Source organism: Orcinus orca, chromosome 5 (genome assembly GCF_937001465.1).
Source record: "Orcinus orca chromosome 5, mOrcOrc1.1, whole genome shotgun sequence".
Classification (NCBI taxonomy): Eukaryota; Metazoa; Chordata; class Mammalia; order Artiodactyla; family Delphinidae; genus Orcinus; species Orcinus orca.
The window spans coordinates 91,402,599-91,428,346 of NC_064563.1; the positions used below are offsets into that span (position 1 = coordinate 91,402,599).

General features: G+C 38.3%; 1 long non-coding RNA gene across 1 annotated transcript in view; it reads right to left on the minus strand.

Moving 5' to 3' along the window:
- Nucleotides 1-25,748, minus strand: part of LOC117202263 (uncharacterized) — a 75,729-nt gene that overhangs the window by 26,767 nt on the left and 23,214 nt on the right. Inside the window, exon 3 of the long non-coding RNA XR_007477594.1 lies at nt 24,439-24,543. This is a non-coding gene — a long non-coding RNA (uncharacterized LOC117202263). The remainder of the gene's footprint in view (nt 1-24,438; nt 24,544-25,748) is intronic.

The window sequence follows — 25,748 nt, forward strand, 5'->3', positions numbered from 1 at the left end:
AATTGATAGTTCTCTGCAAGAAAGAGCCTACCCCTAGTTAGCACTTCTTCCTACTCACCTAAGCAAACCCGCTCACCATTACTTAGCTTTCTGCCCAGCCATCTGAAACCAGACTCATATTATTCTACTTCTGCTGTTGCAAACTGAAATATGCCTTTTCATCAGTACTTCAGTCAGCACACCTACTACAATATTTATTGAGAATATACCATGTTAGGTACCAAACGTACAAAAATGATCAAAGCATCAAAAGTAATCATTCCTACTGATTACACCTGTTTTTTTTAAACAGCAAAATGGCTGATTTAAATCTAACCATTTTATTTTGTATTGAAATATAGTTGACATATAACATTGTTCATTCCAGGTGTACCACTTAGTGATTTGATATTTGCATACATTATAAAATGATCACCACAGTAAATCTAGTAACCATCTGTCTCCATACAAAATTGTGTTATTGACCATATTCCTTATGTTGTATATTATTATATCCCTGTGGCTTATTTTATAACTGGAAGTTTATCCCTTTTAATCTCCTTCACCTGTTTCACCCCTTCTTCCACCCCCCCCTCTAGCAACCACCCTTTGTTCTCTGTATCTAGGAACCTGTTTTAATTTTGTTTCTTTTGTTTTTTAGATTCCACATATAAGTAAGAGCATACAATATCTGTCTTTGTCTGACTTATTTCATTTAGCATGATACCCTCTGGATCCATCCATGTTGTCAAAAACGCAAGATTTCTTTCTCTTTACGGCTGAGTAACATTCTATTGTCTGAACATACCATATCACCTTTATCCATTCATCTGTCAATGGGCACTTGTAAATAATGCTACATTGAACATTGGTGTGCATATATCTGCATTTATCTTTTCAAATTAATGTTTTTATTTTCTTCATGTAAATATCCAGAACTGAAATTACTGAACCATGTGGCAGTTCAATTTTTAGTTTTTTGAGGAACCTCCATACTGTTTGCCATAGTGGCTGCACCAATTTACATTCCCACCAACAGTGTATGAAGGTTCCCATTTCTCCACATCCTCACCAACGCTTGTTATTTGTTGTTTTTTTGAAAATAGCCATTTTGACAAGTATGGGGTTGTATCTCATTGTGGTTTTAATTTGCCTTTCCCTGATGAGTAGCAATGTTGAGAATATTTTCATGAGTCTGTTGGCTATCTGTATGTCTCCCTTGGAAAATGTCCTTTGCCCATTTTTAACTGGGTTGTATGCTTTTTTGATATTGAGTTGTATGAGTTCTTTGTATATTTTTTATATTAAATCCTTATCAAATATATCATTTGCAAATATCTTATCCCATTCAGTAGGCGGCCTTTTCGTTTAGTTGATAGTTTCCTTTGCTGTGCAAAGCTTTTTAGTTTGATGTAGTCTCATTTGTTTATTTTTGCTTTTGTTTCCCTTGCCTTAGGACATATAGCCCCAAAAAGTATTGCTAAGACCCATGTCAAAGAGTGTAATGCCTATGTTTTTCTTCTAGGAGTTTTATGGTTTCAGGTCTTACATTTAAGCCTTTAATACATTTTGAGTTTATTTTTGATGCGGTATGAGAAAGTAGTTCAGTTTGATTCATTTGCATGTAGCTGTCTAGTTCTCCCAACACCATTTATTAAAGAGGCTGTCTTTTCCCCACTGTATATTCTTGCCTCCTTTGTCTTAGATTAATTGACCATATAAGCTTGAGTTTACTTCTGAGCTCTCTACTCTGTTCCACTGATCTATATGTCTATTTTTATGCCAGTACCATATTATTTAATTACTGTAGCTTTGTAGTATAGTTTGAAATCAAGGCAGTGATACCTCCAGCTTTGTTCTACTTTCTCAAGATTGCTTTAGCTATTTGGGGTCTTCTGTAGTTTCATACAAATTTTAGAATTATTTGTTCTAGTTCTGTGAAATATGACACTGGAATTTGGTTAGGAATTACCCTGAATCTGTAGATTGCTCTGGGTAGTATGGACATTTTAACAATATTAATTCTTCCAATTCATGAGCATGGTATATTTTCCATCTGTTTCTGTCATCTTCAATTTCTTTCATCAATATCCTACAGTTTTCAGAGTAAAAGTCTTTTTCCCCTTTGGTTAGATTTATACCTATATATTTTCTCACTGATGCAATTGTAAATGGGATATTTTTCTTACTGACAGCTCATTATTAGTTTATAGAAATGCAACAGATTTCCATATATTAATTTTCTACCCTGCAACTTTACTGAATTCATAATTTAGTTCTATAGGTTTCTGGTAATGTCTCCTGGATTTTCTGTAGATAGTATCATGTCATCTGCAAACAATGACAGTTTTACCTCTTCCTTTCCAATTTATATTCCCTTTATTCTTTTTCTTGTTCGATTGCTGTAACTAGTACTTCTAATACTATATTAAATAAAAGTGGTGACACTGGGAATCCTTGTCTTATTCCTGATCTTAGAGAAAATGCTTTCAGCTTCTCACTGTTGAGTATGATGTTCACTGTGGTTTTGTCATACACAACCTTTATTACGTTGAGGTATGCTTCCTCTTTACCCACTTTATTGAGTTTTTATCATAAATGAATGTTGAATTTTATCAAAAGCTTTTTCTGCATCTATTGAGATGATCATATGATTTTCATTCTTCAGTTTGTTAATGTGGTGTATCACATTGATTGATTTGCAGATACTGGACCATACTTGCATCTTTGGAATAAATCCCACTTGATCATGTTGTGTGACCCTTAATGTATTGTTGAATTTGGCTTGCTAATATTTTGTTGAGGATTTTTGCATCTATGTTTATCAGTGATATTGGTCTGTAGTTTGTATGTGTGTGTGTGGGGAGTGTCTTTGGTTTTGGTATCAAGGTGATACTCACCTCAGAGAACGAATTTGGAAGCATTCCTTTCTCTTCAATTTTTTGGAATAGTTTGAGATGAATAGGTGTTAACTCTTCTTTAAATGTTTTGTAGAATTCACCTGTGAATCTATCTGGCCCTGGACTTTCGTTTATTGGGAGTTTTTGAATTCCTGATTCAATTTCATTACTGATAATTGGTCTGTCCATATTTTCTATGTTTTCCTGGTTCAGTCTTGGGAAATTGTACATTTCTAGGAGTTTATCCATTTCTTCTAGGTTGTCCAGTTTACCGACATGTAATTGTTCATAGTATTCTCTTATGATCCTTTGTATTTCTGTGTTGCCAGTGGTAACTCCTCTTTCATTTCCAATTTTATTTGGTCCCACTGTCTTTTTTTCTTGATTAGTGTGACTAAAGGTTTATCAATTTTGTTTATCTTTTCAAACAATCAGTTCTTTCAAACAATCAGTTCTTGCTTTTATTGATCTTTTCTATTTTTTAATTCCCTATTTCATTTTTTTCACTTTCATCTTTATTATTTCTTTCCTTCTACTAACTTTGGGTTTTGTTTGACTTCTTTCTCTAGCTTTTTTTTTTTTTTTTTTGGATGTAAGGTTAGATAGTTTATTTGAGAGTTTTCTTGTCTCCTAAGGTAGGCCTGTATTGCTATAAACTTTCCTCTCAGAACTTTTGTTGTGTCCCATAGATTTTGGAATGCTGTGTTTACATTTTCATTTGTCTCCAGGTATTTTTAAATTTCCTCTTTGATTTCTTCAATGACCCATATTGTTAGGAACATACTGTTTAGATTCCACACGTTTATGTCTTTTTAGGGTTTTTTTTATAGTTGATTTCTAGTCTCATACCATTGTGGTTAGAAAAGATGCTGGATATGATTTCTATCTTCTTAAATTTACTGACATTTGTTTTGTGGCCCAGCATGTGATATCTATCTTGGAGAATGTTCCATGTGCACTTGAAAGGAATGTATGTTCTGCTGTTTGGGGATGGAACGTTCTACATATAGCTATTAAGTCCATCTGAAGTGTTGTTTAAGGTCAATGTTTCCTTACTGATTTTCTGTCTGGATGATATCAATGTCCATTGATATCAGTGGAGTGTTAACATTCCCTACTATTACCATGTTACTGTCAATATCTCCTTTTATGTCTGTTAATGTTTGCTTTATGTATTTAGGTGCTCCTTTGTTGGATGCATATATACTTACAATTGTTATATCTTCTTGGATTGATCCCTTTATCATTATGTAATACCCTTCTTTATCTCCTGTTACAGTCTTTGCTTTAAAGCCTATTTTGTCAGATATAAATATTGCCACCCCGGATTTCTTTTCATATCCATTTTTATGGAATACCTTTTTCACTCCCCTCACTTTCAGTCTGTGTGTGTCTTTAGATATGAAGTGAGTTCTTCTAGGCAGCATATATATGGGTTTCATTTTTTTTATCCATTCAGCCACTCTATGTTCTTTGACTGGAGAATTAATCCATTTACATTTAAAGTAATTATAAACAGGTGTATATTTATTGCCAGTTTATTAATTGTTTTATGTTTTATAGTTCTCTACTCCTTTTTTATGCTCTCGATCTTCACTTGTTATTTTATGACTATCTTTAGTGTTATGTTTGGATTCCTTCCTCTTCTTTTTTTGTGTATCTATTATAGGTTTTTAGTTTGTGGTTATCATGAGGTTCACATATAAAAAATCTATATCTATTGGTATCTATTTTAAGTTAATCATCTCTTATGCTCAAACACATTCTAACAGCCTTATATTTTTATCTCCCCTGCCCTGTTTTATGTTTTTGATGTCATATTTTACATCTTTTATTTTGCATATCCTTTAATTACTTATTGTGGATATAGATGATTTTACTACTTTTGTTTAATAACCTTCCTACTAGTTTTATAAGTGACTGATCTACTACATTTACTATATGTTTGCCTTTACCAGTGAGATTATTCCTTTCATAATTTTAATATTTCTAGCTGTGGCCTTTTCTTTGCCACTCAGAAAAGTCCCTTTAACATTTCTTGTAATGCCAGTTTATTGGTGACGAACTCTCTTAGCTTTTGCTTGTCTATAACATTCTTTATCTCTCCTTCAATTCTGATTGATAACCTTTCTGGGTGGAGCATTGTTGGTTGTAGGTTTTTTCCTTTCATTACTTTGAATATATTTATTTGTGCCACTCCTTTCTGGCCTGCAAAGTTTCTGCTGAAAAGTCAGCTGATAGTCTTATGGGAGTGCCCTTGTATGTAACTAGTTGCTTTTCTCTTGCTGCTTTTAAGATTCTCTCTCTATCTTTAATTCTTGCCATTTTAATTATAATATGCCTTACTCTGGACTGTGCTTCCTGGACCTGGATGTTGGTTTCCTTTCCTAGGTTAGGAAAGTTTTCAGCTATTATTTTTTCATATATGTGACTGCTGCTTCCTCTCTCTCCTCTTCTTGGACCTTATAATGCAAATGTTAGTATGCTTAATGTTGTCCCAGAAGTCCCTTAAGCTATCCTCATTTTAAAAACTTTTTTTCTTTTTTCTGTTCAGCTTGGGTGATTTCTACTACTCTGTCTTCAGACTGCTGATCTGTTCTTCTGTATCAGCTAATCTACTGTGGATTCCTTCTAATGTATTTTTCATTCCAGGTATTGTATTCTTCAGTTCTGATATATATATATTTTATATTTTCTAAATTTTTGTTGAAGTTCTGTGTTCATCCATTCTTCTCCTGATATCAGTGAGCATCCTTATGATCATTACCTTGAACTCTTTATGGATAGATTGCTTATCTTCATTTTGTTTAGTTCTTTCTCTGAGGTTTTATTTCATTCCTTCATTTGGAACATATTCCTCTGTCTCCTCATTTTGTCTAATTCCCTGTGTTTATTTCTATACATAAGGTAGGTTTGTTACATGTTCTAATCTTAGAGAGTAGACCTGTGGGGACCAGCAGCACACTCCCTCTGACCACCAGTACTAGATGCTCCAGGAGTGTCCCCTACATGGACTGCATGCTTTTTTTAGTGCTGCTAATTGTGGGTGAAGTGGTATGTGGGGCTGGCCCCTGGCCTGGCTGATTGTGAGGCTCTGCCTCATGTGGTTGCTGCAGACCCACTGGCGAGCAAGGATGGCTCCCCAGGCACCTGGCTGTGTAGCCTGGTGAAGCCCGACTGCTGCTGGCTCATTGGTGGATGGGACAGGCCCCTGGTGTTAACAGGCTAGAGGAAGGATTCCAAAGTGGCACTTGCCAGTGCAGGTGTCAGTGTGGTAGAACAAGATTTCAAAAATGACTGCTGCCAGTGTCTCCATACCCAGGGGGAGTCCAGTTGCCTCCTGTCTCTCTGAGAGGCTCTTCAAGATCAGGAAGTGGGTCTGACCCCAATGCCTTTCAAACTACTGTCTCTGTGCAGGGACTCAGAGAATTGAGATTTTGTGTGTGTTCTTTAAGAATGGATCTCTGGGGCTTCTCTGGTGGCGCAGTGGTTGAGAGTCCGCCTGCCGATGCAGAGAACGCGGGTTCGTGCCCCGGTCCGGGAGGATCCCACATGCCGCGGAGCGGCTGGGCCCGTGAGCCATGGCCGCTGAGCCTGCGCGTCTGGAGCCTGTGCTCCGCAACGGGAGAGGCCACAGCAGTGAGAGGCCCGCGTACTGCAAAAAAAAAAAAAAAAAAAAAAAGAATGGATCTCTGTTCCCTATAGCTCTTCAGCTCTCTTGAACACAAGCTCCATTTGTTTTCAAAGCCCATCTTTCTGGGGGCTTATCTTCCTGGTGCAGGATCCCCAGGCTGGGAAGCCAGATGTGGAGCTGGGGAGGATCCACATAAGGGAGGATCTCTGCAGTTGCAATATCCCTCCCATTTGTCGGTCACCAACCCAAGTGTGTGGTTCTTGACTAGACTGTGTCTCTACTCCCCTACCTGTCTCATGTGGCTCCTTCTTTATATCTTCAGTTGTGGACAGTCTTTTCTGCTTGTCTTCAGGTTGTTATTATAGATAGTTGCTTTGTGAGTAGTTGTAATTTTGGTATGCCCTTGGAAGGAAGTGAGCTTGGAGTCTTCCTACTTCACCATGGTGATCGCCTCCCTCTCCCCACCCTTTTATAAAAATCCATCTGCAAATGGCTATGCTGCAGGGCAATAAAAGAATGGATATGGTGACTCTGTCCAAGGTGCCACTATAAACACTTCCCTGCCTTTCACCCCCCAAGAAGAGGAGTCAATGCTTAGATTAAAGTGCAGAATCTGGCACAATTAAACATACAGGAACCCTAATTATAAGTACATAAATAAGATATATGATGTGGAATAAAATCTTAGACTGTAATAAAGCAGGTATTTATATCTGTTGGCAGCTTCAGCCCTCCTGGCAGTGCACCACAGATTGTACTTTAAAGTTTTCATTTCTTCAATAGGAGATTTTTTTTTCTGAATGGTAAATAAATACATTGATCTGTTATCAGTAATAGCCCTATGGATTATTAGAACATTTTCTTCCAAGTTACAGTGCCTTTGAAGTTTACTGCTGGTAATTTATTGCAGCATATTTAGCAGAGCAAGGGAAGCTTGGATTAGGTCAGACTCACAAAGCACCCATATTTCAAACACCAAGGATTCTCTGGAATCTTATATTAACTGACACAATAGCCTATGTGGTTCCATAGCTGTCTCCTTTATTCTCCCACTTTTACTCACTTAAATTTTATCTGCTTCTAAAAAGAATATTATATGATTTAAATACACATACTTAAAATGAAGGTTAAAGAACCAATTTAGGGGAGAAAGGATAATAATTTTATCCATACCTAAAATGAGATCACTACTTATTTTATCCACCAGCTTCTTAATAGTCAAGGCTAACATTAAATGTAATATTATATAGCTACATTAAAAGGAAGCCCATAATTTTACCTGGGGAGGCATTTTCAAGGCACTAAATTCCTGGACAATGGTTTCCCATTCTCATCATATATGAAACAGTAAGCAATAGAGTAAGTACAATGAAAAATAATAATTTTGGAGGTGATACTGAAATAGTCTTCAACTAGTTCTTCCCTGTATCAAAATTTAATAAAAACCCAACAACACAGAGAAAAGTTTGACATGAATATAACTTTGTGGGAAGTTAAGATAGCAGTCCTGGTATATAACATCCTGATGATCTCATTTTTTACAAGGATAGAGTCTGAAGAACCTAGATAAGGTACTGCTCAGCCCGTCTCTTTTAACCACAATTTGTCAGTTATACTTTGAGTGGATGTTTTATAGGGGACACTTCAAGAGATCTTTTAAAGGTGTCTAAACTGCTGATTTTTTTGTGCTGTTGACTGATTGAGATCTTTTAAAGGTGTCTAAACTGCTGATTTTTTTGTGCTGTTGACTGATAACAGTGCTGTGACCATGAGATGGATTTTTGCTAAGTAAAATATAGATGAGGTTCCCTAATGTTTATTATAAGATACTAACTTTGACACCCCCTGCTCCTCTGGTACCACAATCAGAATGAGCTAGCCCTGTTCAAGAGAGTGATTTAGCTTACTGACTTCACTGAACACCACCAAGAAAAAAAAAAATTTACAATGTTTGTCTTAACACAGTATGTATCAAGCATCCAGTCTTTGTCAATAATTCATTTGTTTCTTGAAAGACCAATTAGCTCAAAGTTACAGTCAGAGAATTGGAATCTTAAAATTGTAAGATACTCCTTCAACATTGGAATGTGAACACATCCAGTGACAAGTAACTCACCACTAAATGAGACAGCTCGTCTAGCTTTTAAAACACTCTAAATGTGAGAATGTACTTTTACATAATGCTCTTTTATAAAATTTACTTCTGCCTAACTTCTACCTTCAGTCTTTTCTTCTGCCCTCTGATGCATGCAGGATATGCATGATAAATAGAAAATATCCATTTCAAATCACTGCTATACATTTTGTGTGTGTGTGTGTGTGTTTTTATATCTTTATTGGAGTATAACTGCTTTACAATGGTGTGTTAGTTTCTGCTTTATAACAAAGTGAATCAGTTATACATACACATATGTTCCCATATCTCTTCCCTCTTGCATCTCCCTCCCTCCCACCCTTCCTATCCCACCCCTCTAGGTGGTCACAAAGCACCGAGCTGATCTCCCTGTGCTATGCCGCTGCTTCCCACTAGCTATCTATTTTACGTTTGGTAGTGTATATATGTCCATGCCACTCTCTCGCTTTGTCACAGCTTACCCTTCCCCCTCCCCATATCCTCAAGTCCATTCTCTAGTAGGTCTGTGCCTTTACTCCCATCATACCCCTAGGTTCTTCATGACATTTTTTTTTCTTAGATTACATATATATGTGTTAGCATACGGTATTTGTCTTTCTCTTTCTGACTTACTTCACTCTGTATGACAGACTCTAGGTCCATCCACCTCACTACAAATAACTCAATTTCATTTCTTTTTATGGCTGAGTAATATTCCACTGTATATATGTGCCACATCATCTTTATCCATTCATCTGATGATGGACACTTAGGTTGCTTCCATCTCCTGGCTATTGTAAATAGAGCTGCAATGAACATTTTGGTACATGACTCTTTTTGAATTATGGTTTTCTCAGGGTATATGCCCAGTAGTGGGATTGCTGGGTCATATGGTAGTTCTATTTTTAGTTTTTTAAGGAACCTCCATACTGTTCTCCATAGTGGCTGTACCAATTCACATTCCCACCAGCAGTGCAAGAGTGTTCCCTTTTCTCCACACCCTCTCCAGCATTTACTGTTTGTAGATTTTTTGATGATGGCCATTCTGACCCGTGTGAGATGATATCTCATTGTAGTTTTGATTTGCATTTCTCTAATGATGAATGATGTTGAGCATTCTTTCACGTGTTTGTTGGCGATCTGTATATCTTCTTTGGAGAAATGTCTATTTAGGTCTTCTGCCTATTTTTGGATTGGGTTGTTTGTTTTTTTGTTATTGAGCTGCATGAGCTGCTTGTAAATTTTGGAGATTAATCCTTTGTCAGTTGCTTCATTTGCAAACACAAAAATAACCTCAAAATGGATTAAAGACCTAAATGTAAGGCCAGAAACTATCAAACTGTTAGAGGAAAACATAGGCAGAACACTCTATGACATAAATCACAGCAAGATCCTTTTTGACCCACCTCCTAGAGAAATGGAAATAAAAACAAAAATATACATTTTAATTATGCCATGGGTCAAAAGTTCATCTTTGCCCATAGTGATGTGTAGTGCACCTATATCATTTCAACACAGAAAGCTCAGAGCACAATTGCTTTTCGTGGTGTTAACAGCATATGTAATTCTTCTCTATTGACTTAACACTTCTCTTTGTCTCCCTGTGGTGAGAACTTAATCCAAATGTTTTGCGGGCCTGCCCTTCCTACAGTTCCATGGTATTCAATATGCGCTTTCACCCCAACCTAGACCATGACTGGCTGGAATACAGATAAATATCCCAACCAAAGGCCACCAATTCATGACCTGAGTGCTTTGTATTACTAAAAGGAAATGGTCTCATAAGATTCTCTCTCTCTGAAGACAGATGTTAACCTATTGTGGTAATCATTTCACAATATATGCTATATGCCTTAAACTTACAGTTATGTATATCAATTACCTCTTGATAAAACTAGAAAACATTAATTAATTCTTTAAAGATTCTCTCTTAAATACAAAATATGTTGTTAGTCAATGGTGAATGTTAGAGTAGTAAGATCATGAATATTGGAGGATATCTTACAATTTAAGCGGTCACAGAGAAGCTGATTAATAAGATAAGGTAAGTATTTAAAGAAAGGAGAATAGAGTGTATGTGCAGGGGAGGACTGCTGGCATTTTATCAGGGCCTGAGTAATAGAGAAGAAGTTTTGATACCTGGTACCTTCTGTTTCCACAAGGCCTAGTTATAGTGGTTCCAATCTTCAGATCCCTATGTGAGCTCTGTATTCTTATAATGTCCTCCCACCTTTACTAGATCTGATCTGACTGGGTCTTTGTTCCTTAAAAATGAGATAGCCCTGACTGAAGAGGAAGAAATTCAGATGTCCCAAGTGTACAGATGGAGGATCTAAGTTACAGAATGAGATTTGAGTTAAGAACATGGACAGCTATATGCAGCACTGACAGCTGAAATCCTCCCATCTAAACTCCATTTTATATGGGCTAATTTCAATGACAGAGATTGTTTTATATGCTTTTATGCATAAAAAAGGCAGAAATCAGATTAAAACAGATTAACCATGACTCCAGTCAGCCTATGTGGCTCAGACTGCAAGTATCTGCATATAAAAAATTAAGTGTACTTTGCACCATAGATCATCCCCAGGAACTTGGTCTGTTTCACAGTAAGATGCTGGTTCAGCATGCAACTTGTCCCAGTGCCATACTCCTGATAAGCAGGAGTTCAGACTGATGTTGGAAAGCCCCACTCCACATGAATAGAGCAGATCACGGAGCGTATGAAAACATACTCGGGGAATCCTCCTCGCACACCTCTCATCTGTGGATGTGCTGGAATTCCAGGAGGATAGATTGCATCTGATTGAGGGACAGTGGGTCAAATGAGGGACAGAACTGGTTATGACTGCTGGGAGGGGAAGATATAGATGACATTTGAGAACCACTGGTTTGGAACATGATTCATAGTATTTTCCAAAACGGGAGTTCATACCTCGTAGCGCACGATTTTACACCACGCAATATGTATTCATTTTCCCCTCCTTCTCCACTCTATTTCAGACTTTCAATGAGTCATTCTTGACACATGTTGTATTGTTCTGGACACCAGTTATTTTGAGAAACAGTACAGAATAAAATGCTCTCTCGTTACTTCATATCCCTAGGAGCTATTGATAATTTCATTTGGTTTGTAATACTTCTTTTTTTGGTTCATAAAATATACCATTCACTGAAGCCCCGAGGTAATCACACATGAAAATAAAAACATTCGAAAGCAAAAATCTACCTCACAAAATTCCCATTTTCTCTATGCCCAAGGGAAGTTTTCTCTTGGGAATTAGAGTGGGAAGCGAGAAGGGGGAGAGAAAAAGACAAAGACTTCACAGTTAAAGTGATTTCTAACAGGCACAGGGTATTTTTTTTAATGACAGAAGTTACATTCAGCAAAGCCAAAGCAAAAAGGCAGAGTGAAATGAATCACACAAATGTCTGCTCGGAATCTGAAAATTAAAATACTACTCTGAATAAAACAGATACGATTCCCAATTGAACAATGAGCTGAAATCCAGGAAGCTTTCAGAAATAAATAGAAGGTAATCACAGTGAAGAATAAAGATAAGTGTACCTTCTCATTCACATGTGCGGACAGTAGTTCCACAGACATTTGCTTATTAAAATGGATGGCTACCCAGACTGCAAGGAGCAAAATGAAATGGATCATAAAGTTGCTCATTTTAATGCTACAATCTCTCAATGAAAATGTATTTTCAAATGAAGATATAATATGCAAGATGAAATCTCAACAACATCTGAGTGACCACAGAACCACTGAGAGGGATTTTGAATTAGCCAACAATCTACTGTTTGGGGCAAAGTGAGTTTTTGTCTAAGTGACGACCCATCATTATAATTCAAGGGCTTGTTAGGGTATCTCTGTATATCCTTCCCTCATAGACACTCGCTATTCTTACCTTTTCCAGGTAACTGTAGCTCTGCCTCGTTGCTGCAGAGTGCCTGGGTCAGCCATGAAGTTACTTATCTAGGTAACCAGGATATAAGCCCTACCTTCAATGAGTTTACATATCTGTCAATAAATTATTTATCACTATTTAACAAACTATTTCAAAATTTAAGGACCGAAAACAACTTACTGGCTTATGATTCTGCAATTTGGGCTGGGCTCAGCTGGGCAGTTCTTTTGCTCATCTTCCTGAGATTACTCATGGTGGCCTGACCAGGGGTGGATGATACAAAATGGCCTTGTTTATTAACTAGACCTGCGGGTTCCTCAGTTCTCTTCCACATGACCTTTCCATGTTTCTTACATGGAGGCAGCAGCCTTCCAAAACAGCAACCCCAATACTCAAGTACATATTAAGACTCTGTCTGCATCATTTTTATTGATGTTCTGTTGGCCAAAATCACATGGCAAGTCACAGAGCCAAACCCAGAACCACTGTGGGAGAGAAATCACACAAAACTCTGAAATTCCAGACGTCAATATTCACAGGGCTAGTAATGTAACAGTACACTAAAACTCATATTTGAGGTTGAGCATAAACCTCAAGGTTTAAGAATAAAGTACAAACTACTTAGCCTGGTATTTCTACATATTCTTATCCCAAATCACCTTTTTGTTGTCCAACAGAAATGTTACAGTAGCAAAAACAACCATGTGCTTCAACCTGAAGACAAATTTGCACGCCACATCCAGAATCTGTTTTGCTATTGCTGAAACACACTCTTAGGGTCTCCAGCTCCTTCCGTCTACTGAGAATCCTGGCCATCCTTCCACGTGCAGGTTATAGGTTGCCTCTTCTGTGAACCCTTCCACCATTGTCCCAACAAATGGGTATTTCTCCCTTCTCTAAACTCGGTATCAAGGTGGCACAGCGTAGTGGAAATGCTTCAGGCTTTGGAATCAGACATATCTAGTTTCAAACCCCAGCTCTTTCAATTATTAGTTTGTGATTATGATCATATTACTTCAGGTTCCTGTTTTGCTTTTTATCCTCTTACTTTGAGAACATGTCTTGTCAAAGAATGTGAATCTTTAAAGACACAAATAAGTATTAACACCATTTTACTGCCCAAGCCTACCTCTCTGTCACTCCAATATCTAGTGTTTATTCAATGTTAGCTGAAGGCAGAAAAAGAGGAAAGAAGGAAAAGTAGAGAGGGAAGGATGGTTGGTATTCACTTTATTTCTTAAAGCAAATGATATCAGTTATAGTACCTCTCTTTGTGAAGGGGGAAGCTAATGATCACTGCCTGGTAATTACTGAAACGCTAAGTGCTAAGCTGCTAAGACATACTAAGTGTCATTGTAGGAAAACATTTTTTTAACCGTAGTAAGTTTCTATCTGATAAGTAAAAGTATCATGGATTTATAGACCTAGAATAGATGCTAAGAAGTTGTTTAACCTAGCTTCTCCCTTCAAACAGAATTGCACCGAATTCATGAAGACAAAGGTGAGGCTTGCCTTAGCAGTGGAGGGAAGGACAGATTCTGCTGAGAGGAGGTGTGGCAGGCCCACCACCTGGACAGGCTCCCATTGCTGAGACACCTTCAGGAAGATGATGATGGTGGATATGTAATTTCTAGCAAGTTACTGTTAAACTACTTATTTTTCCCAAGCACAGGGATGTGTCTATCAGCCTGGTTTGGAGCAGTGCTACAAAGTTATTGGGGAGATAAAAGGGAGACAATGAAGCTAACAGGCAGGGAAACTTAGGACAATGTGATCTGAGTTGAAGGGAGGAAGACTTGGGTAAATGATTTTAAAAGTTGCCATCAGAAGAAATTTGTCAAAATCAAATTTTCATTTCTATGTGGACTTCCAAATATCCTTATCTTGCACAGAACTATGTAGAATTTTCTAAGGATATCAATTGATGCAGAAAGACAACTACTACTTGGCATCACTTAGATGTAGAATCTTAAAAAAAAGTCTAACTCATAGAAACAGAGTAGAAAAGTGGTTTCCAGGGACTGGGGAGGGAGGGAAGTAGAGAGAGGGTGGTAAAAGGATACAAACTTTCAGTTATAGAATGAATAAAGTCTGAGGATCTAATGTATAACATGGTTAACTACAGTTGATAACACTATTGAATGTTCCCACCTAAAAAGAAAAAAAAGGTAAATATGTGAGGTGATGGATATGTGAATTAAGTCAATAGTGGGAATCCCTTCACAGTATATATGTATGTCAAATAATTGTGTTCTACACTTTAAATATCTTATAATTTTATTTATCAATTATACCTCAGTGAAGCTGAAAAAAAGGAAAACAAAAAATCAGTCTCTAAAACATTCCAATATTCCTATTACAAAGGTCCTCAAGATGAGATGAAGAAAATTAAGAAAGCCTCTTTAGGCATTAAAGCTCAAATAAGTGATTCAACCAGAACATTAAAACTAATAATTTTGTCAATTATACCTCAATAAAGCTAAAAAAAATTATTGTCAAAGCCAATGTCATGAAGCTTCCCTCTGTTTTGTCCTAGGTATTTCATAGCTTTAGGTCTTACATGTAGGTCTTTAATTCATTTTGAGTTAATTTCCTTATGTAGCATAAAGTGTCCAATTTCCTTCTTTTTTCACATGGCTATCCAGTTTTTCCAGAACCATTTGTTCCTTTCCCCATTGTGCAGTCTAAGAACCGTTGTTGAAGACCATGCATGTGGGGGGGGGGCGGTTATTTCTGGGCTCTCTGTTCTGTTTCATTTGTCTATATGTATGTCTCTATGCCAGCACCATACTGTTTTGATTACTATAGCTTTGTAATATGTTTTAAAATCAGGATCTGTGAGACCTCCAACTTTGTTCTGTTTCAAGATTGTTTTGGCTATTTGGGGTCCCTTGAGATGCCATATGAATTTCTGCAAAAAATACCATTGAAATTTTGATAGGGATTGCATTGAATCTATAGACTGCTTTGGGTAGTACAGACTTTTTAACAATATCATGTCTTCTAATCCATGAGCATGGGATGCCCTTCCATTTATTTGTGTCTTTAATTTCTTTCAAAATATGTTACACTTTTTAATGTACAAGTCTTTTACCTTAGTTAAATTTATTCATAAGCCTTTTTAAAATGTTATTGTAAATGTGACTGTTTTCTTAATTTCTTTTCTTTTGCTCATTGTTAGTATATAGAAATGCACCTGATTCTTGTATGTTGGTTTTGTATCCTGCAACTTTGCTGAATTTGTTTATTAACTCTAACAGTTTTTTGGTGGAATTTTTAGGGTTTTCTATGTACAAGAGTATGTCATCTGCAAACAGAGATAATTTAACTTCTTCCTTTCCAATTTGGATGCCTTTTATTTATTTTTCTAGTCTAATTGCTCTGGTTAGGACTGCCTGTACTATATTAAATAAAGTAGTGAGAGTGAGCATTCTTGCCTTGCTCCTCATCTTAGAGGAAAAGCTTTCAGTTTTTCCCCACTGGATATGATGTTAACTGTGGGATCATCATATATGGCCTTTATTATACTGAGGTAGTTTCCTTCTAGTCCTAGTTAAGTGTTTTTATCATGAAAGGGTATTGAATTTTGTCACATGCTTTTCCTGCATCCATTGAAACGATCATGTGGGTCTTATCCTTCATTTTGCTAATGTGGTATATCACACTGATAGATTTTTGTATGTTGAAGCATTCTTGCATTCCAGGAATAAATCCCCCTTTTCATGTGTATAATCTTTTTTAAAAAATATTTATTTGGCTGCGCCACGTCTTAGTTGCAGCATGCAGGATCTTCATTGCTGCGTGCGAGATATTCATTGTGGCATGCGAGATCTTTAGTTGCACCATATGACTCTTAGTTGTGGCATGTGGGAATCTAGTTCCCTGACCAGGGCTCGAACCCGGGCCCCCTGCATTGGGAGCATGGAGTCTTAGCCACTGGACCACCAGGGAAGTCCCATGGTGTATAATCTTTTTAATGTGCTGTTGAATATGGTTTGCTGTTTGTTTGTTGAGGATTTTTGCATTAATATTCATCAAGGATATTGGTCTGTATCTTCATTTTCTTGTAGTGTCTTTGTTTGGCTTTGGTATCAGGGTCAGGGTAATGCTGGCTTCATAAAATGAGTTTGGAAATGGTCCCTCTCTTCTAATTTTTTGAAGAATTTAAGGAGGATTCATATTAATTTTTCTTTAAATGTTTGGTAGAATTCTCCAGTGAAGCTATCTGATGCTGGGCTTTTCTTTGTTGGGAGGTTTTTGATTACTTAACTCATAATCCTTACTGGTTATAGTTCTGTTCATAATTTTTATTTCTTTGTGAATCATTCTGGAAGGTTATAAATTTCTGGGAATTTATCCATTTCTTCTAAGTTATCTACTTTATTGGCATATCATTGTTCTAGTTTCCCACTATGACATCAATTATAATGTCTACTCTTTCATTTCTGATTTTAGTTATTCAGTCTTCTCTCTTTTTTACATACTCTAGCTATGAGTTTGTCAATTTTATTGATCTTTTCACAAAACCAACTTTTAGGTTTGTTAAGTTTTTCTATTGTTTTTCTACTATTTGATTTATTTACACTCTAATCTTTATTATGTCCCTCCTTCTACTAACTTTAGGTTTAGCTCTTCTTCTAATTCCTTGAGGTATAAAATTAGGTTGTTTATTTGAGAAATTTCTTCTTTTTTAATGGATGTACTTTCCACTATCAACTGATCTCTTTTTACTGCTTTCACTTTATCCCATAAGTTTTGATGTGTGTTTTCATTTTCATTTGTCTCAAGATATTTTCAAACTTTCCTTGTGATTTCTTCTTTGACCAATTGGTTGTTTAAGAGTATGCGGTTTAATTCCCACAAAATTGTGAATTTTCCAGTTTTTCTTCTTCTATTGAATTCTAGTTTCATTCTACTGTGGTCAGAAAAAATACTTGGTATGACGTATTATGACTTTTAAAAGCCAGTCCCCAAAAGCTATATACTTCATGATTCTATTTATATAGCATTCTTGAAATGACAAAATTATACAAATGGAGAACAGATTAGTAGTTGCCAGGAGTGAGAGATGGGGGTGAGAAGGAAGTGAGTGTGCCTGTAAGAGGGTAACAGGAGGGTTCCTTGTAATGGAACTGCTTTGTATCTTGATTGTATCAATATCAATATCCTGGTTATTGTACTGTACTATAGTTTGCAAGATGTCATTGGGGAAATTGAGGAAATGGTATACAGGATCTTCTCTGTTTTATGTCTTACAATTGCATGTGAATCTACCATTATTTCAAAATTAAAGGTTTAATTTAAAAAATCTCTAGAGAGGCAAGTATAGCATTTGAGTTGAGAGTCAAGTATAGAATACAGAGTTTGTTGTCACACAGAACAAGTTTCCAGTCCCAATTCCATCATTAGTAGTTGTTTGATTTTGTCTTAACCTCCCTGAACCAGAAATCCCTCGTCTTTTGTATGGGTTAGTAATAGCACCTATCCCATAGGGATATGCAAGGATTCAATGAATTAAGGTATAGAAAGTCTTATCCCCAAGCCAGGCACATGGTAACTCCACAGATGCCGTTCCTAATTATTACTTCACATTTTCTCTCTCTCAATACAGTCCACAATTGGTGAGTATCATTTTAGGAATACAGGAGAAATAACAAGATATAAAAATAGGAAGACTTTTTTTTTTTACATTGAAGCTGAGCAAAGACTTAGTGTGAACATCTCAAATGCGTAAATTACAATGAGACACAAACGCAGTTATAATTAAACTAAGCTATTTTATTAACTAGAAACAAAGTCACTGCCCAGGTTTATGCATCTCCTTTTTCTTTTTTTATGAAACAGAGAACCAATTAAACAGCCTGAGTAGAAGTTTGAATTAGCATTAAATAGAGGCACAAAAGTGATAAAGATAATTCCTTGCTAGTTCCCCAAATCGCTAACAATAATAACTAAAATCAATTAAAGTTTTCCTAAGATGAACTTTTCCTTGGAAAAAAATTTCTGTGATGTTCACACTTTTATGAATTCAATTGCCCAAGTTTTTGTGCTTTCGTCCTCCAAGGAGTATTCTTTTCAAAATCAGGAGAGGCTGTAAGAGCATGTGAACCCTCTCTTTTACAGAATAGTGGTGGATGGAGATAACAAAGGCAATTGAAGTCCCTTGAAAAAAATGTAAATTTGTCTTAGCAACTATTTTTATCTTCTTCCCTAACAAGCAGCTAACCATCAAACACATGGACTGAACAGCATTTGCATGTTTATTCTGACCTGATCACCAATTGCTAAAAAGGGAGGAAAAGAAACACTCTAGGTCAGGATAAAATTTAAACAGTCTGTAGAGTTGAGGATACCATGCATCCTTTGCACTTTAAATCATCATGGATTCAAGACATCATAGGGACTTCCCTGGTGGCACAGTGGTTAAGAATCTGCCTGCCAATGCAGGGGACACGGGTTCAATCCCTGGTCCAGGAAGATCCCACATGGCACAGAGCAACTAAGCCTGTGCACCACAACTACTGAGCCTGCGTTCTAGAGCCTGCAAGCCACAACTACTGAAGCCCACATGCTCTAGGGCCCATGTGCCGCAACTACTGAGCCTACGTGCTGAAACTACTGAAGCCCGTGTGCCTAGAGCCCATGCTCCGCAACAGAAGAAGCCACTACAATGAGAAGCCTGTGCACTGCAACAAAGAGCAGCCCCACTCGCCACAACTAGAGAAAGCCCAGAGGCAGGAATGAAGAAGACCCAATGCAGCCAAAAATAAATAAATTAATAAATAATAAATAAAATTTATTTTAAAAAAAGACTTCACAGGAGACAAAAATTAAATTTTAAAACAGAGAACAAAAGAACCCAGCAGAACATGGAGAATATGATTTTCCTAATGAAGTTTTACTATTGGTGAGGATGACTCTATTACCCTGGTGAAATGAACAGAACACGCACATTGAAATCAGACAAACTTTAGTCAAAACCCAAGCTCTCGAATAGCCAAAGCAATCTTGAGAAAGAAAAATGGAGCTGGAGGAATCAGGCTCCCTGACTTCAGACTATACTACAAAGCTACAGTAATCAAGACAGTATGGTACTGGCACAAAAACAGAAATATAGATCAATGGAACAGGATAGAAAGCCCAGAGATAAACCCATGCACATATGGTCGACTTATCTTTGATAAAGGAGGCAAGAATATGCAGTGGAGAAAAGACAGCCTCTTCAATAAGTGGTGCTGGGAAAACTAGACAGCTACATCTAAAAGAATGAAATTAGAACCCTCCCTAACACCATACACAAAAATAAACTCAAAATGGATTAAAGACCTAAATGTAAGGCCAGACACTGTCAAACTCTTAGAGGAAAATACAGGCAGAACACTCTATGACATAAATCACAGCAAGATCCTTTTTGACCCACCTCGTAGAGAAATGGAAATAAAAACAAAAATAAACAAATGGGACCTGATGAAACTTCAAAGCTTTTGCACAGCAAAGGAAACTATAAACAAGATGAAAAGACAACCCTCAGAATGGGAGAAAATATTTGCAAATGAAGCAACTGACAAAGGATTAATCTCCAAAATTTACAAGCAGCTCATGAAGCTCAATATCAAAAAAGCAAACAACCCAATCCAAAAATGGGTGGAAGACCTAAACAGACATTTCTCCAAAGAAGATATACAGATGGCCAACAAACACATGAAAGAATGCTCAACATCATTCATCATTAGAGAAATGCAAATCAAAACTACAATGAGATATCATCTCACACCAGTCAGAATGGCCATCATCAAAAAATCTACAAACAATAAATGCTGGAGAGGGTGTGGAGAAAAGGGAACCCTCCTGCACTGTTGGTGGGAATGGAAATTGATACAGCCACTATGGAGAACAGTATGGAGGTTCCTTAAAAAACTAAAAATAGAACTACCATATGACCCAACAATCCCACTACTGTGCACATACCCTGAGAAAACCACAATTCAAAAAGAGTCATGTACCAAAATGTTCATTGCAGCTCTATTTACAATAGCCAGGGCATGGAAGCAACTTAAGTGTCCATCAACAGATGAATGGATAAAGAAGATGTGGCACATATATACAATGGAATATTACTCAGCCATAAAAAGAAACGAAATTGAGTTATTTGTAGTGAGGTGGATGGACACAGAGTCTGTCATACAGAGTGAAGTAAATCAGAAAGAGAAAAACAAATACCATATGCTAACACATATATATGGAACCTAAAAAAAAAAAATGGTCATGAAGAAACTAGGGGCAAGATGGGAATAAAGACACAGACCTACTAGAGAATGGACTTGAGGATATGGGGAGGGGGAAGGGTAAGCTGGGACAAAGTGAGAGAGTGGCATGGACATATATACACTACCAAACGTAAAATAGATAGCTAGTGGGAAGCAGCCGCATAGCACAGGGAGATCAGCTCGGTGCTTTGTGACCACCTAGAGGGGTGGGATAGGGAAGGTGGGAGGGAGGGAGACATGAGAGGGAAGAAATATGGGGACATATGGATATGTATAACTGATTCACTTTGTTATAAAGCAGAAACTAACAAACCATTTCAAAGCAATTATACTCCAATAAAGACGTTTTAAAAAATAAAAATAAAAAAAAACAAGCTCTACCAATTACTTGCTGTGTGACTTCAGACAAGTTATTGGGTTGGCCAAAAATTTCATTCGGTTTTTTCCATAAGATTTTACAGTAAAGATGAATGAACTTTTCGGCAAACCCAATACTAACCTCTTCAAGCTGCAGGTTTTTCATCTGTAGAACTGGGGTTAAAGTAGCTGTCTTGCTGGTGGCCCTGGAACCAAGTTAGAGCACGTGGACGACACGCCCACCTCAGTCCCTGGCTCACAACAGGAGCTGAGGATAGTGTTAGATCCCTTCTCTCTTTGCTCTTGTATCTTCTGTTTCTTTTGTTATTGTGGCTTATTGTTGGGTTCAAGTTACTCCCCACTACTGATTATGAAACTATTCCTTAAGGACCAAACCCTGACTTTTCATGGCAACACTGAAGGAAAATGTGATGCCTGTCAAGTCTGGATATTCCATTTCCAGGTTATTACTGACAAGTAAATCCTTCTGAATCAATTGCAATCCACACATGCTAAATAAAGTTCACATAACATTCATTCTTTGGAATATTAAAAAGGAGAGAGAAATAGATTAAGGGAATGGGGGTTGGAGAAGAGCTCAACTCCACTGACAGGAGGCACTTTATAGATCCATGGGTTCATTCCCATAATCTTGCAAAGTGAGTGGTCTCTCCCATCACCTCAAGTGAAGGCCCCTGAACTCATGCAGAGGAGCTTGAAGGTCTGCCTCTAACCCAGTTTCAGTGACCAAAAATTCAGAAAATTGATAAAGTGGTTGTCTCCTTGAAAGAGCGAAGTTAGATGGGTCTCTCATGGGCCAAGAAGCAGGAATCTGGGTTTAAGCCAAGGTTGAAATCTCCTTTGATTACTTATCCATTATGCCTTCACTTCCTTATGCCTTAACTTTTTCCTAATTGAATAGAAGCAATGTACCATTGTAGGATGTATTCTGACATGAAAAAATGTTAATAATAATGTGCATGAATTAGTACACGGTCAGAAAACTCTGATCCTTTTGTGTGTCTCTGGTTATCCATCCTGGCATGTATGATACGTTGTTACAATAATGGCCCTAATGAATGACGTTTTCCCGTGTCCGCTTCTCTTTGCAGTGTGGCTTGCCACTCCTCCTCTCAAGTAGAATCTACGTCCCCATCATTTGAATGTTAGCTGGGCTTGTGACTTTTTTGGACCAATAGCATGTGGTAAAGTGAGTGTGTGACTTCCAAGGCTAAGCCGGAAGATGCCTTGCAGCTTGTGGAGAGGCCCCATCGAGAGCCAACACCAACCATCAGACAAGCAAATGAGGTCATCTAGGAATGGCCTGGCCCCAAGCTCATCAACCAACTCTCTGAGAACATGTGAATGAGTCCAGCCAATACTAGAGGAGCAAAAGGATTTCCCAGCTGAGTCTAGTCCTGTGACACTATGAGTTATAATAAATTTGGTCTTGGCCTCATGTTTCTGGTAGAGCTCCTAAAACCCTTGGAATTTCCTAAGTGATGAGAGTAACAAAGGTGTCTTTTGTTATGTTAATGAAGTTACACTGGAACTGCACCTAAGGATGGAGGCTGGTTGTGAGGAGAACCAACCATGTTGGTTAGAGGATTAGGACTTTCAGTCCCAACCTCCTGACTTCCCAGGAGGGAAGAAGGGCTGGAGGTTGAATCAACTGCCAATGGCCAATGATTTAATCAAATCTGCTTGTGTAATGAAGCCTCCATAAAAAACCTAAAAGAATGGGGTTTAGAGAGCTTCCCGGTTGGTGAACGTGTGAAGATGTAGGGAGAATGGTCCACTGGAGAGAGCACGGAAGCTCCGTGCCCCTTCCCCATACCTTGCCCTGAGCATCTCTTCCAGTTGACTGTTCCTGAGCTATACCCTTTTATAGTAAACTGGTGATCTAGTAAATAAATGTTTCTCTGAAATCTGTGAACTACTCTAGCAAATCAGTCAAACCCAAGGAAGGGGTCATTGGAATCTTCAACCTATAGCTGGCCCATCAGGAGCACAGGTGACAACCTGGATATGTGACTGGCGTCTGAAGGGGGGCTGCAGCTTTATAGAACTCAGCCCTTACCATGCAGCACGTGACCCTATCTCCAGGTAGACAGTGTCAGAATTGAGTTGGCATGTAGGACACCCAGCTGGTGTCAGAGAATTGCTTGGTGGTGTGGGGAAAAAACCCACACATTGCAAATGGGTGTGGAATCATAAGCCCAAATCGCCAATGCATGGAACTGTGATCACATACACAGTTATAGTTTTAAGCTACTAATTTCTGGCTTGTTTTTTTACTCAGTAATAGATAACTGACACACTAGGGGAAAGGACCTAGTGTGGCAAACTTTTGATTCAGAATAAAAGTGAAGCACAGGAAACCAATCACCCCCACCTCCCATTTTTGTTACATCCAGTTGCCTTTTTTTTCATTTTTTTTTTTTTTCCCTTGGTAGTTCTGCAACTTTTTTTTTTTTTGCGGTACGCGGGCCTCTCACTGCTGCGGCCTCTCCCACTGCGGAGCACAGGCTCCGGACGCGCAGGCCCAGCAGCCATGGCCCACGGGCCCAGCCGCTCCGCGGCATGTGGGATGCTTCCGGACCGGGGCACGAACCCGTGTCCCCTGCATCGGCAGGCGGACTCTCAACCACTGCACCACCAGGGAAGCCCTCTGCACTTTTAAGATGACTAATCACCCTTATTTTGCGATGCCTCCTGGATTTTCTTCACTACTTTCCTCCCCCGACCCCTGACCTCACAGTCTCCTTCCCCACCACCTTTGCCAGCTTCTTTTCCTCTAGATTCTCAGCATCCCAGTTCTTGACTCTCTGCTATTCTCTCCCCGTCTCACTCCTTTGGTGAGCTCACTCACTCGTGTGGGTTTCCCCTGACAATTAACTCTATTCTGAAGTCAAACAAGTGTTTATCTATTGCCTGATCTCTGCACATCATTGATTTTCAATAAGCCCCTGTCAGTTGCTTTTCATATGGACCCATATGGAAAATAAAATACACACATGGACTGTGGATCTCAGAATTATGTTGGACAAAACTGAAAACATCTGAAAGTCTCTTACGTGGTTCTGATTTCAAGAGATTTCCCACCTGACTGTGAAAGTCTGCATATTAAATTCCAGTCCAAATATTTCCCATCCACAATGAGGAAGCCAAAAAAAAAAAAACACAACAACAAAAAAAAGCCAGTAGGAGTACAACTCTTATTGTCAACCCAAAAACACAAGATGAATCAACGACTCAAGTGTTAAATACTCACATGTCACTGTGGCTGCAATACCTTTTCGCAATCTTCAGTTAAGCACTCAGAGATGCTTCTGCCAGTTCCAAACAGGAATGCACACGTAGCTCTGGGCTTCAAAGGCTGAAATAAAACAATAACTTCAATGTTACAAGTCCTCAGAGTGAAAACAACCGAGATGTAGCCTTTTTCTGGCTGTTGTGTGTTTCAATCCCTGCAGGCCAATTAAGTTCTTTCAAAGCCTCAGCGAGGGCTTGAAGGTTAATTAAAATGTGTGATTTAGGAAAAAGTGGAAAAACCAAACTGAGAATGGTATATAGGCACATACTCCACCAGCTGCCTTGGAAGGAACATTTAATTAACCAGCAGTGAGGCACATCACCGGCTTTCTCCCCATCTCTGCACAGATACCAAGGTCTCAGTAGGTGATGTTTGCAAAGACAGCAAATGGAATGTCTCTCCATCCCCCACTCTGTCCCCTCCTCTTAGACAGGGATCTTGCTTTTCAGTGTCTTTATTATCATACTGGGCTGACTTCCTCCCACAAATAGTAGATCCTTCCCCATTGACCCTCCTCCAAAGCCCCACAGAGGAATTTTTCTCATCGCTCCTATTCCTTCCACACACAACTTGCCCATCTATTTTCTGCTTTTCAGAGTGGCAGCTATTTGGTTAATTAGTTAATGGCCTGTTACTATGTTAATCTCTGGAAACACCTACATTTAACTGAAGGACCCATAGGGCTTGAAAGCCCATCAATGGAAAGGGGTGGCCAGCCTCGGAGAAAGCCCCAATGATGCCTGCCTCCTGGTATGCATACCTGTATGTAATCCCCTCCCACATTTTACCAGGGCTGGTCTGGGTGATCAATATCATATAACAGAAGTAATACTGTGTCACTTCCAAGGGCCGGTTATTTAAAAAAAACCCTTCCATCTTAGGTTTCCTCTCTCTTGTATTACTTTCCTGTAGGGGAAACCACGGAGTAGGAGCCCTATGGAGAGACCTTCGTAGTGAGGAAGTGAAGAGTCCGGTTAGTAAGCTTGGAAGTGGTTCCTTCAGCCCCAGTGAAGCCTCAGAGGCTGCATATTTTATTGATTGCTTGGCTGTGACTTCACGAGAGATGCTGATCTAGAACCACACAGTTAAGTTGCTCCCAGATTCCTAACCTACAGAAACTGACATAAATATATTGTTGCTTTAAGCCACTACATTTTGGGGTAATTTGTTATGCAGCAGTAGAGAGCTGATACAGAAAGTCTGGATCTTTCCCAAACTTTTCCTACTGAGCAGCACACAGAGGTGACTTGCTGAAGTTGAGTGAGCTG